This window comes from Chelon labrosus, assembly GCF_963514085.1.
Source record: "Chelon labrosus genome assembly, chromosome: 3".
NCBI classification, from domain to species: domain Eukaryota; kingdom Metazoa; phylum Chordata; class Actinopteri; order Mugiliformes; family Mugilidae; genus Chelon; species Chelon labrosus.
This window is the reverse complement of record NC_140339.1, coordinates 27,583,462-27,596,338: the sequence shown is the minus strand read 5'-3', so window position 1 is coordinate 27,596,338 and position 12,877 is coordinate 27,583,462.

The window sequence follows — 12,877 nt, the reverse complement described above, 5'->3', positions numbered from 1 at the left end:
TAACTATAAATGAAGCCATGTACGAGATTGATCTCATATGAGCCCACTTTTGAAAGGGATGAGGAAATTAAAGGGACCACAGCAGTCTGATCTGAACGGTATCTATCAGACAGATTCTAGGTTGTCAACAATGATTCTTTCACTTCTACAAAAGTTAGTCCTGGAGATATACATGGGTCTGTGCTAAGACCAATACTCTTCACATTATACATGGCCCTCAAACTCCAAGCATGCCTTAAAGACATAAAGCATTGGATGACCTGTAACTTCCTACTGTTCCTACAAAACAAAAGTCATTGTATTTGTCCCTAAACACATCAAGAATTCACTATCTAATCATATAGTTTCTGGATGGTATTACCTTGGCCTCCAGTACTACTAGAAGAAACATTAGCATTATAGTATTTGACAAGGACATGTCCTTTAATTAGCGCATAAAACAAGTCAACGTGACAGCCTGCTTTAACCTCCATGATATTGTCAAAATTTTAATTCCTAACTACCCCTTTAAAACGCAAAGGTGTTCGAGGTGTTACATTGTGTATATACAGTCAAATGCCACAGTCATATTTATGTGTAGGACTAACCAAAAAGGCATGTACACAGGGGTGATGACAGCAGCAGGAATGAAGCTCATAGTGGTGTAGCGGCCAAAATATGTCTGGGTCTTGTCCAAAACCGGATTAGCTGTTACCCCTACTTCCATTTTTAATGTTAAGCTAAGCTTTACTGTGATGGATTCCCTCAAATTTTGCTTAAAGGAAGGAGAAGATTATGATCAGAGTTTTAGAGTGCCATAAATAAACATGTTTAGCATTTGCTGCGACACAGTCAACCATTCTCATAAGTAACAAACCAACATACAGCCACGTCAGCGGCGTGTATAAAAACTGTCCTCTCCTTGTTATTACTTCCATACTTGTTTTGAGGTGAAAGAAGAAGAAAGAAAGAAAATCACGGTCTGGTCCTGTTTCTTGTTCTGTCCTATTATCATCTGCTGCAATGACCCAGTTTCTTTAAATAGACCATTAAACTTTCTTCTTCTGTTAAGCAACGCTAATGTAGAAGAGTGGACAAAAGCAGAGAGAATAAACAAAAAACTAAGGAGAAAAAAAATGTTTGTCTTTACTTTTAATTGACCATGGAGACTAGAAAAAAAGAGCAGAGTACTTTCCTCTCTATTGTCAGGGAAATCTGTAAAGAAGCAATTTCCGCTTAACCACTCTGAAAACAATGGGCACATTCGAGGAAACATGTAACTTGGGATTATATGAAAAAAAACTAAAAGATATTTTTGAGCTGTAAGAAAGCTAGTTGTCAGTGGAATCTGACACTAAACATTAACCACGGATGGTTCCCTGCATGTCACTGACTGGGATATGGAACAAATGAAACTTTTCTGAATGGTTTGATCATTTAAAAATTGCAATAATTGCTTTTGCTGTGTCCCTCAAATGGATCTTTAGATCTGTCCAATTTGAACATCACTATGGTTCATGATAAGCGAACAGTCAAGGAAACATCAACAGGCTTGAGAGAATTGCTTTGGTTATTATTAAATAAGGTAAGGCTTTGCTCTCTTAGAATTTCATCGAGCGCAGAGAAGAACTGAGCATAGACAGATGGGATGAGTTTCAATTCCTGTAAGGTTCACATGGCACAGCAAGGGTCGACTTCCTGCTGACTTGCTGTGCCTTGCTGTATCAATAGGACCTTGAAAAACATGTAAAACATGTTTTTTGCAGTATCCCGTAGATGCTGTTAAAACATTGATTAATTAATGTTACAAAAGGATATGAATGATCATTAAATTCTATGTTGTTCACAACAGTGACGATGAGTGCTGCCTATTATCCAATATATATATATTTTTTTGTTTGTTTGTTTTTAATCGGAGTCCCTGGTGAAGAAGGCATCGTCTGTGAAATGAGCACCTGAACAGATTATGCTGTGGGGTTTTCTGTCTCATTTTCAGCATCCACTGCTTCAACCGTGCCTGATCATCAGAAACTGTGCAAGACGGATTTGTAGTTGCTATCATGAGCTTTCATCAGCTGTATTAAGGCTTGTTCTTTGGGTTTCAGGCACTGGGCATCAACTGGATGTGGTATTGAATAGAAATAAAATTTTACTGGATTTAACTAAATTAACAATGGCCAGTAGAATGTGAGTGTGTCATAATGCCTGGCTTGATTAAAGTTACACATTTCAGACAAAATCTGAACTTATAAAACTAATAACTTAGCTGCATAAGTGTCCACACAATTTTATGTGATACAGTATATACCTGTCTTAGCCCGACTCCTATTCACTCACACTGCACAATTAACCTTTAAATAAGAATATCTGTGCAGCATTTGTTAATACACAGGATTAGATGTTACAATCCCTTGTGCCAAGATCCCAGGCAAAACACATTTAAAGGCCCTGTCCAACTGGGAAATCCTAACAAACCTACAAACATGAGATATGACGATTAATCCTACAATCTGAAAATGAACTAAGTAAATGCTGCTGGCTTGTACGGCCCACAGAGCAGCAGACAGTTCAAGTCTTGGGAAATATAAGCTAACCAAATGCTGCTGGCTTGTATGGCCCGTTCAGCAGCCAACCAAACTAAGAAATATTACAACCAACCAACATGAAGACATCAGATACTTGGCCTAGTCAACAGCAGTGTGCAGCACGTCATCGGGGTTTTCAAGTGGGCACCTCCCTTCACCGATGTTTCGTTAAGTTAGGCCCACTGCTCAGCCCCGTTTTTCTCACCATTCAGTGACTATCAACAACGAATATTTCAATAATTTAGCCTAGTCCTTTTATGTGGCAATCAAACATACCTGATACATACCGGTACTATATTTTGGCATTTCTTCATCAGTCGTGATGTCATGATGAATAGCACTGCCTTGTCATCTTGCAAATATAAAATGTTGGAAAAATTACTTCAAATGAATACTGCATTTGAAGAAGGATTTTGAACAGGCACACATACAAAAATCCAAAGTCAGGAACTTGTGTAAAATGTCTTTAGGGTTTCAGTGGTAACCATCCTCATAAATTCAATTAAATTCAATTAAAATTTGGTCAATAATACAAAATCTGACATCAGATAAAAACTACCCTGCTTGGCACATTATATCAACATCTGTTTTTTAGAAATCTGTTTCAGTTTCTTTATTATTAGTAAGCTCTAGTGTCGTGTTTAATAGTAAGTGACAACACTCTGATTTATTCTACTGCAGAAAGTTGTTCATGCTCATGAGCTTGCAAAAGACAGTCCCACTGAGGGATAACTTAAAAGGATTATCTTATCTGCTCCAGTAACCTGTAGTGTGTTGTTAAGGTTTCTACTCACTGCTCATGGGACCATTTAGCCAACTTTTGTCACACTCTATGTTATATTGTGTTCTCTTTAATATTTTAGTCACTGATTAGACACTAGCAGGTCCTATTTGTGAACCTGTACACATTTTCTGCCAACCTCATCTTTTTGCATAACATTTTTTCCGGGCCTCTCTTTGCTGTCCTCTGACGTGATTGTTTCACACGCACACATTGTGGTGAAGAAGTTTCCAATTCAGCAATCAGACTAGTAATGTGTTCAGGTTGACATTGTTCAGTATGTGGATCTAGTGCTGAGTTGGACCAGCCAGCTGGTGACAACAACACAAAAATTAAACTCAATATTTAAAATATATAGTTACCCCTTGCATCATTTGCATTCATCAGAGTGAATATGTGCTGAATTTACTCATTGCATGGCGTGTTCATTGGGCCACTGAAGCCCAATAAACTGACCCTGAGAACTCAGAGCCTTTTCTGTTTTTTGAAGCTAAAGCACAAACATTTTGACCAAGTTAAAACATTTACAACTTGAACCCTCTTGGTGGGTGTCTAGCTGACCCTACACCTGATGCTCTGACTCATTAAGTATTCCATTTTCATTATGGTAGTGTCTAAGTGTGAGTTAAGCTTATGGCATTCTGTGCCATTGTACTCTCTCGCTCTCTCTCTCTCACACACACACACACTCCTTCTCTCTTTATGTGTTTGTCTTTCTAACACTCCTTCCCAGTTTCCTCCCCATATGAGTAATAAATCCGTGTTTCCTAATCATTTCCATTTAACAACACGCTGAATAAATGCGCAAAAAACAGCATCTATATCCCCAGATGTAGATGTAATGCGTGTGTGTTTGTGTCTAATAGCTCAGCAGAGTGTGAAAAATGGAGATGGGTGATATTTCTTCCATACACACTCTGCTCCAGCTCTTCTATTTCACCATATGGAGCCATAACGCAATTTATGAACAGTCTACACCGGTCGCACACCCACACCCATACCCACCCCACACACAAATAGAATCCACAGATACCGCTCACGTGTTCCATAGGGCCACAGAGGGACCATAGAAGGAACATATGTCACATGTAATAAATGAATGTGTTGTGTCAACATTTAGCCCTGCAGTCTGTTCATCGTGTATGTGTGTGACCATCCATGTGTGTACACACATTGCTACTTTCTTTCCATAACACTGGACCTGCTCCTCTGCATCTCTCTTTATGTCATAAGCTCCAAGGGATGGCCAGCTGGCAGGTGCTGCACAAATACAACAACAGCACAAATCCAACATACACTGTTCATCCCAGACATTGTGTTTGTGTGTGTGGAACGGTGTTGTTTAGGGACCCATTTTGTCTGTTTTGAAAGACTCAGCTGCTCTGTTGTGCTTCACTTCCTACATCATTGGTGCCAAAGGGTCCCAGTGCCAAGCTGTGTGTGTGTGTGTGTGTCCAGGTATCTGATGAACTGTATAGTGATGACACAGTGGAAACACACACACAAACACACACGCACACACATTTGGATGGCTATCTTAGTGAGGACATTCATTGACATAATGATTTCCTTAGCCCCTTACCCTATCTCTAACCATCTCAGCTAAGTGCCTAACTCTAACCCTACCCTAACTGTAACCTTAACCCTAAAACAGACTCTTAACCGTCAAACAACCTCCTAAAGTTGCAAGATGTTGCAAGATGCCAAGATGTCCTCACTTTGCACAAATGTCCCCACTCCGATGGTGTAAACCTCAGAAAGATAGGTACAAGAGCACACATGCAATCAGTATACAGTTAGAGATGAAGGAGGTTTGTTATGAACCACACCTTAACTCTTGTAATATAGCACCCCTCCATTTTCATTTGGCTGTTAAGAAACTGCAAGATATTTTTGTTTTACAGTCTGAATATAATATGCCTTTTTAAAAATGCCATTTGAAAAGGAATATCTAACCATTTTCAAAGCATAGGTTCATAGTTCATAGCTGTCATAGCTGCATGTATAGTCCAGTATATAGAACTTCAAGTGTTACACATCTCTTACTGCTTTGGGCACACTTAGATGCATTAGAGTTCCAAGTCTCAGTTTCCATTTGAAAGGTCTGTGAGGGGCGAATATTTTAAAACATTGTGCCCAAATTTAGGGGTTCAGAAGTAATCAAAGGCTGAGTGAGCTTTACCAGGGAAGCCACAGAACATCTGCTGATGTCTGTGGTCCCAAGATTTTAGGCAGCTGATTTCACACTAAATACTAAATATGAAGATTTTGTGCGTGTGTCTGTGAAATTATTTTTTAATTTTGAATCCCTACAATTTTGATGAAGGCATATTTATATTGTAATGTACAGTACAATGGCTAAGTTCTAACAACCAGGCCATATTCAGTGTGCTTTTGAACCACAATAAGATTTCAGAAGATTTTATCCAGACGTTTCCTTGGAAGAAGAGTGGATACAAGATCTGCGGTCTGAAACATCAGCTCCTCCTTCAGTTAATGCTGTTTTGTCTGCCTTGTGTCGCTCTGCCTTCAGACCAACATATCAGTTATAATTTAATCTAAATGACATTTGGGAAAGGATGAAATCTCAGCAGTGATAAACGGTGATAGCACTGATAAAACACTAGCAAGTCCTATTTGTAAACCTGTACACATTTTCTGCCCACCTTGTCTTTTTGCGATATTTTTTCGGGCCTCCCTTTCCTGTCCTCTTTCATGATTCCATGATTTCATAAGATGTTCAGTGTACAGCAGGTTTGCACAAAGCTTCCACAGCTACGCACTGGTGTGACAACTAAAGGCTCCCCAATCAACATTTCTCATTTAACAACGCGAGCAAGAGAGTGGCAAGTTCATCATTTTTATAGTAACTGGAACAGCTCCCTGGAGCCTCCCAGTTAACCCTATTGAGACCGTCTATTAGTCAAAGTGTACTGCCACCACACACAACGGATGTGTGCACTTGTCTGACCTTGTAGGCTAATGAAAGTCCTTAATAACCTGCCAAGCTATTATGTGGTTGGTTCACTGTCATCGTGCACGACCTAAATAATTTCAGCAGCCATGCTTTTGACAAAATTTCAACCTAAATGTTTACCTTGTCATCATTTCAGTTTAAATTTTCACATTCAATAAATCAACCTGGACTTTCCTTGGAGGTCTCAAGGTTGTAAAATAGTGATTCAGCCCTCTAAGTGGATGTCTAACATGCCATCACAGCTTTCACTAGTCTTTGGGGGCTCCAGAAAAAAAATAGTCCCTTCACATGAAAATCAACTGATCACAGTATTCAGTATATCAGTATATATAGTATATACACTATATTACCAAAAGTATTCGCTCACCTGCCTTTACTCATTCTATGAACTGAAGTGCCATCCCATTCCTAACTCATAGAATTCAATATGATGTCGGTCCACCTTTTGCAGCTATTACAGCTTCAACTCTTCTGGGAAGACTGTCCACAAGGTTGAGGAGAGTGTTTATAGGAATTTTTGACCATTCTTCCAAAAGCGCATTGGTGAGGTCACACACTGATGTTGGTCGAGAAGGCCTGGCTCTCAGTCTCCGCTCTAATTCATCCCAAAGGTGTTCTATCGGGTTCAGGTCAGGACTCTGTGCAGGCCAGTCAAGTTCATCCACACCAGACTCTGTCATCCACGTCTTTATGGACCTTGCTTTGTGCACTGGTGCACAGTCATGTTGGAAGAGGAAGGGGCCCGCTCCAAACTGTTCCCACAAGGTTGGGAGCATGGAATTGTCCAAAATGTTTTGGTATCCTGAAGCATTCAATGTTCCTTTCACTGGAACTAAGGGGCCAAGCCCAGCTCCTGAAAAACAACCCCATACCATAATTCCTCCTCCACCAAATTTCACAGTTGGCACAATGCAATCTGAAATGTACCGTTCTCCTGGCAACCTCCAAACCCAGACTCGTCCATCAGATTGCCAGATGGAAAAGCGTGATTCATCACTCCAGAGAACGCGTCTCCACTGCTCTAGAGGCCAGTGGCGGCGTGCTTTACACCATTGCATCCGACGCCTTGCATTGCACTTGGTGATGTGTGGCTTGGCTGCAGCTGCTCGGCCATGGAAACCCATTCCATGAAGCTCTCTGCGTACTGTACTTGGGCTAATCTGAAGGTCACATGAAGTTTGTAGCTCTGTAGCAATTGACTGTGCAGAAAGTCGGCGACCTCTTTGCACTATGCGCTTCAGCATCCGCTGACCCCTCTCCGTCACTTTACGTGGCCTACCACTTCGTGGCTGAGTTGCTGTTTTTCCCAAACGCTTCCATTTCATTATAATAGAGCTGACAGTTGACTGTGGAATATTTAGGAGCGAGGAAATTTCACGACTGGATTTGTTGCACAAGTGGCATCCTATGACAGTTCCACGCTGGAATTCACTGAGCTCCTGAGAGCGGCCCATTCTTTCACAAATGTCTTGTTTCACAGTCTGCATGCCTGAGTGCTTGAATTTATACACCTGGGGCCAGGCCAAGTGATTAGAACACCTGATTCTGATCATTTGAATGGGTGAGCGAATACTTTTGGTAATATAGTGTATATGGTATGCTCATGCATGGCGAAACTGAGACATCAGTTTCACCTAAACAAACCTATTTTTCAATGCCATAGTGATATAAAATCTATGGAACCTCAAAAGTTAATGGTTGGATTAAGTAAAGTAAGTATTTAAGTATTTCCCTAACCATAAGTTCAAATTCTTAGCAGACCTTAACCAAGAAGTGACAAAATCAGTCAAAATGCACCATGCATTATTTTGGAAGGTACTGACAAACCACCTATCCTATCTTCCTCAGGAATGTTGCACACATGTCTCTGACAAACTGAAGCTACTTCATAGAGTGATTGCCAGTTTGGAAATTTCCAATTCAAGTAGGTAAACATTTCATCTGTTATTCAACGAGGAATTTCACTAATCCCACTGACATGACAAATAGTTTTAATTATATTTAAATGTAAATATGCGTCCTTTAGTTTAAAATAGAGAAGATATAAATTAGTGCATGTTTATCTATACAGGAGCGGTATGCTTGTATAAGGATGTTTGATCCTCCTTCTTCCAAGTGCATGACACCAGACTGGAGATGAAGTAGCCTGCAGGGCATGAAATAACATCCATTTCTGTGAATAATGTAGGTGTTGTACCAACTGATCTTAAAGGGGAATTACCGTTTTTTACAACCTGGACCTTATTTCTGGCATAAAATACGATCGTTTACTGACCCATATAACTTTGGTGTCATTTGGAGTCGTTCGGATGACATTTAGATCCGTGTATATAGTCCGTATACTCTGGCCCTAAACGGTAAGGACGTCAATCATAAACAAAGTCGTCGTCCACAACCTCAGAATCAGAAAAATATTCAGCCATGTTTCAAAAAACTAGCAGTAGCAAATTACAGGCACTCAGCGCTCAGAGATGACATCATCCAGGTCAGAGGTTAGCAGGTCAATCTACAGACCCTGGATGATGATAACAGGTAACTCCAGACTCAACGGGGAATAGCACTACCGTATCATAACAAAATATTGGTGAAATGAATGAGTTTCATGGCAGATAATGTGTTATTTAGAGGCTGCGTTTTGGTGCCCCAGTCACTCCCACTATATGGATATATGTGGATCTAAATATCATCCGAATGACAACAAATTTATATGGGTGAGTTTTACACTTGTCCAAAATTTCCTGGACAGTTTGTAATAGCAAGTGAAAAAACATGATTTTATGAATGATGGCCTATGTGGAATGTATTTTTATTAATCTCCAGAGATCCATCCTTGTTCTCTCTTATATTTAACAAGCTTATAGACTGGCCTCCTATGGTCCACAGAAGAAGTATTAAATGATTAGGTTTTTAAAAGATGAATCATTTACTCTTGTCTTCAAAAACACAGTCAGTTATCAATTGTATTATGAACAAAAACAAGGTGTCTATTTATTTGTTAAATCGCATGTCTGTTTTATTAGCCAGCTTCAACTGAACCAAATGTCCTTAATAACCACAAGATGCAGTTCTCCTGCTTTTTGTAGTATTACGGTAGGAGGCGGGTCTTCTCGGAGCGTGGCTGGCCGTCTGGGCGTATTTTGTCTTTGTGTATGTGTTGTCTGTCGGTCGCTTGTCCTGTCAATGCAAGGCGCCAGCGCAGCGTCGAGGAGGAGAGCATTGCATGTTGTTTAAATACGGGATGATTTGCGTTTCCCTGTCGGTCCCGTTGGATTTCCGGCGTGTCGTCGCTTGCAGCTGCACGGGTCCAGATTAGAGCCCCAGGAGCCTCTGCAGCAGCAGTAAGGTCAGGAGCGGAGGATTGAGTCAGCGGAGGCTGAGCCGGAGCGACCCCGTCCAGGCGCCGGGACCCCACCCGGCCGCTGCCTCGGCGCTCAGCTGGAGCTCAGCGACTGTCCCAGCTGTCAACCAGGTAACACGGAGGGCTGGATGTGTGCGTGGCAAAGAGTTAGTTTGCGGTGACCCTGCAGTTGTTTTGCTACCTGAGATACCCCGTTTGGTTCTATCATACTGGTGTAGAGATGCGATTTTAGTCCACCGTTTCGTGTCCACTAAATTATTAAGATCACACTATTGGTGCCAGTTCATGAAAGTTTAATAGTGGATTAGACCCACACCAGTAACTGACTGCTGCTTCCTCAGCTTTTACCTTCAGTTATAAACTAAGCTTTTATACTAAGCTAGATATTTCACTACATAGAGGCGAAGTACAAATGCAGCCTGAAAATATTACCATTATAATAACAGTGTGTACTCTATTTCCTACAGGGCTATGTTTAATCACAATAGAAATACACAGACATACCCACAGTCATATGTCTGTCATTTCAGTGGACCTTAAACTGATTTACATTTATATCCTAGAGACATAGCCTAAGCATAACTTTCCCCAAGACTTTTTGTCAACGTTTTGTCTCCCAAAGGAAAGTGGGCCCCTGTGGAAACACATTCAAGTTCTTACATCAGGAATAAGACGAGCACACACAGCATAGCTCTACTAATGGGGCAGTTTTGTAATTTATAGAGTGACCAGTGCATCCTGAACCCTGAATGGTGTATGCCAGGGGTGTCAAACTCATTTTAGTTCAGGGGCCACATACAGGTAAAAAATAGTGACAGCTCCAGATTCTCCCCTTTGTTTTGGAGCAAAGCAGTGCAAGCATGTTATGAAAATGTTAAAATTTAATGAACTATCCTTTTACAAAACTTTTTTTTTTTCAAACAACCTGATATTTTTTAAGAAAGAAAAATGTGCAATTTCAACACATTGCTGCCACCTGCTGTTTAGTTCTGGGTCTCAGGGTTGGGTTCATGGACGCTCTGGCAGGACGATTTTGGTGAATGAGAAGGAGGAGGTTGAAAGTAGAAAGAGGGAAGAAGAGGCAGGAGAAAGGAGACTTCTCTCCAGCTTTCTATCTGCTCTAATTTGCTTTGACAGTGGCTCCAGTTGCCCTGACTGTTAGGAAGCCCCTATGATTGGAGAGAGAGAGAGAGAGAGAGAGAGAGAGAGAGAGAGAGACTATGTATTCTTACTGTCTCTTGAATGTAACTTAATTGGTGATTATATTGCTGCAAACCACTGTTGCAGCTTCTGCTCTGGCTAATTGTCCAATATTCTCTGTGTGGGACTGCCAGGTATTATCTTTGGGGGAAAACATTTAGAATAATAATATTTGGGCAAATATAAATGTTGCACTCATTATTGTACCCCATTCGTGAAGCTACGATTTAGTGCAGGACTGCTTTATTCGAATGTATTCATACAAGTTAATGTATGCACATGTCACTAGTGGGAGTATACCCTCCATAGCTGTACAAACTGATTATTCTGTTTGAGTATGTGAAGAATAAACAGTCTAACAGATAGAATCAGAGACAGCAAACAAAACCATTTTTAATAACAGTTTATGAATTCAAATGTAACTGGATTGATTAACATTATCATTTATTATTATTCTAATGTTTAATACTTAAGATAGTCAAGAATCCTTTGTATGCAATGACTAATTCTAATGCGGGGTTTATACCTCTGCAATTTGACGCCGTGTCTATGTTGACAGCCCAGACCCTGCGCAGACACTACACCGACCCTAGCTCCATAGCCCCGAAGTGTAACTCTGCGCTGTGACAACGCAGACCACAGGAGCTGTGATTGGTCCGCTCTGTACTAGCGTGTTTTCCGCTTTAGTATATCCGGCTGCTTTTCCATCTTTGCAGTTTTCAAATTGATTGTGCTGGATCAGTAAAGATGGAACACATCGAGGAAAGGTTAACTGAGGGGCTTCAGAGATACAGTTGCTGTTGTTGAATGTGAAACGAGAAGTAGAAAGTGAAGCAGGAAGTAGAAACAAAAATTAACCCGACTGGCACTCCCCAGATGTGGCCCAACAGTGAGCAGGATCAGCTATAGAAGAATGAGCAGATCAGATCAGTTCACACATTCAAAGAACTTACACATGCAAGGATTGTTCTGGTTAAAACTGAGAACTGTCCAAGTGAGCACGCTTGGAGCAGTGGGCAGGCATGCAAGCAGCCCGGGAAGCAGTTTTTTTGGTGAGGTTTAGGTGCTTCCCCAAGGCACCTCAACCATGGTCATCAAATGCTCCCAAAGCTGCCATGTGTTCTCTAGAGCTTGTTTGTTTTTTCTGTAGTCTGGATTGCATTTGCTTGTCCTTTTTGAAGCAGCTGCAGAGGTTGCTACACTTCATTGTAATCAACAAAATGATTTGTTTTTATGGTGAGCATACAACCACAAATTATGCTGGTAATAATTATTATTATGAATAGGTAGTAATGACAGAATTTATGACTAGTGTTTTACGACACAAAAATTTGCAAACAAAAAAAATATACGACTTCCTAATATTGGAAGTCTTCTCATAAAATGACTGTAGCTGTAAAAAAAAAAACTGAGCAACAGACGTATGTAGTAAATGTGAAAAACATGTTTCAAACAGAAGATTTAGAAACAAATACACTTTTGTGTCCTTAGCACCACGTGTTGCACTTTAGCCTAGGCCTAATGGAAAATCTTTGAAACAATTACTTTCCTCAGTGAAACAAAGACCCCCAACATATTTCTCACAGAGGGGGTTGGTTGCATTGATTTTTGCAGAATTTGCAACGGCCACGCTCGTCACATTTCACAGTCCAGTGTGCAATCTGGTCCACACAAACATCATCTGCAATTCCGACAGTCTAAGAGTGGTGTTAACATTGCTGTGAAGTGCAGATTTTTGTACACTGTACAAATGTGTTTGCTCCTTCAGTAACTCAATCATTTCTTCTGTTATAAGCTTCCTGAAATACTCCAGGGGAGTAGGAAGAGTGTCTGGAGGTGTGACACTCTGTCCTTTGAATGTGCTCTCAGGGACTGCAAAAGGTGTCTTTCTCCAAGAAAACATTTTCTTTTTTTTTCTGGTTGTTGCTGCCCATTGTACATCTTTGGCTGGGGTACTTCTTAATCAACTAAATCACTTGATTCACTACAGTCAGAAT